The 1,718-nt window shown below is 44.1% G+C and overlaps 1 pseudogene; it reads left to right on the forward strand.

Annotated features, from left to right (window-relative positions):
- Window positions 1-1,718, forward strand: part of LOC119588196 — a 51,362-nt pseudogene that overhangs the window by 47,783 nt on the left and 1,861 nt on the right.

A 1,718-nucleotide genomic window follows, 5' to 3' on the forward strand; every position in this document is an offset into this window, starting at 1 on the left:
CCTTCCCTCTTACTTCCCCTCTATACTCTTCTCCCCGAGCAGCAGCACCTCCCCTTCCCTCTGACTGCCTTTATTCATTTTTTCTCCCTCGGCTGAACTCTCTGTCCCTCGAAACGCCCCTTCCCAGCACCCGTTTTTCTCCTTGGCAACAGTCCCCCTCTCCTCTAACTGCTCTTCCCAGCACTCACTCCCCGCCCCTAGAACAGTCCCCTTCCCCTCTTACTAAGCCCCTCTTCCCCAGGTACCTGACGGTGGCGGCAGTGTTCCGGGGCCGGATGTCGATGCGAGAGGTCGATGAACAGATGCTGAACGTGCAGAACAAGAACACCGCGTTCTTCGTCGAGTGGATTCCCAACAACGTCAAGACGGCCGTGTGTGACATTCCTCCCAGGGGTCAGTTTCCGTTGCTGCTGCTCCTCCTTTGACGCTGAGGGGCTGGGGAGCGCAAGTTGCATTTGTTTTCTCGTAACATTTGTCGTAATGATCATTTGCTGTACGTTCATAGTTTGGATTGATGTTATTGTTCTATACTGTTCTGTATATGCATTATTTGATAAACACTGTATAGTGTATAGTGTTCGTTCTCTTCCTTTATGTTTCTGTCCTTGTTTTTATTCTTTTATTCATACTTTATCTTTTGTATGAGTGACTAGCGTATATGTATATAATGTACCTTATTTTTTTTAGTCTTGCCTTATTTTTTTTTTACTCTTGTTTGTATACTTGTTCTTGTTTTCTATCATTTATCTTGTAAATAATTCTTTCCTGGGGTCAATGTTTGTGTTTATGATATTGCTCCTACATTTTTAGATGATACTCGTGATTCGCTTCTTTTTCTTCATTTCTCGCCTTCGTGCATCACTATTTCTTCCCTGTTAATCTTCCTGGAATGGATGCCACGTGCATGCTACATGAGACACCGAATTCTTTGAATGGAACTTTGAAATCAATATTACTGTTGTCAGCGATTTTCCGTAAAATGATGAATCATATTCAATCACGCATCCATATCCTGCGAGACATACGAAAGAATTGAATTTGTTTGTTGCTGCCACGCACCTCACCCTCTTTTGTTTCCACCAGGCCTCAAGATGGCGGGAACGTTCATTGGCAATACCACCGCTATCCAAGAAGCTGTTTAGGCGCATTTCTGACCAGTTTTCCGCTATGTTCCGACGCAAGGCTTTCTTACACTGGTGAGTCATTTAGCCACATACGTCACTCATCTCCGTGAACGAAAAGGATTATGATGAAATGAGCATCATGATAAACGCCTGACTTTTTTTTTCAGAGACCAATGACCTTTGAGAAATTGAATATATTGTTGCTACGCACCAATCTAAAATTTAAGTGTCAGAACTGCTGTTACTGCTACCTAATATTTTCTAAATCCACCACGTGTCCAGAGAAGGAAACATTAAGTGGACATTCTACATATAATCATTATGTCCGCTGATCGTTAACCAGTACTTGATTCTGTACAGCAGAGCAAACCGAGTCTCCCACGAGCAGACTCAGGGTTTTCCGAAAGATGCTTAACGGGTAACTGCAAGAAATTGCGTCCTGTTTAGGCTACCATATCGCAGCCCTGTCAGGCATCTGTGTCTTCTCGTTCCAGGTACACCGGGGAAGGCATGGACGAAATGGAATTCACGGAAGCGGAATCCAATATGAACGATTTGGTATCGGAGTACCAGCAGTATCAGGAGGCCTTAGCT

This window comes from Penaeus monodon, chromosome 23 (assembly GCF_015228065.2).
Source record: "Penaeus monodon isolate SGIC_2016 chromosome 23, NSTDA_Pmon_1, whole genome shotgun sequence".
NCBI lineage: Eukaryota > Metazoa > Arthropoda > Malacostraca > Decapoda > Penaeidae > Penaeus > Penaeus monodon.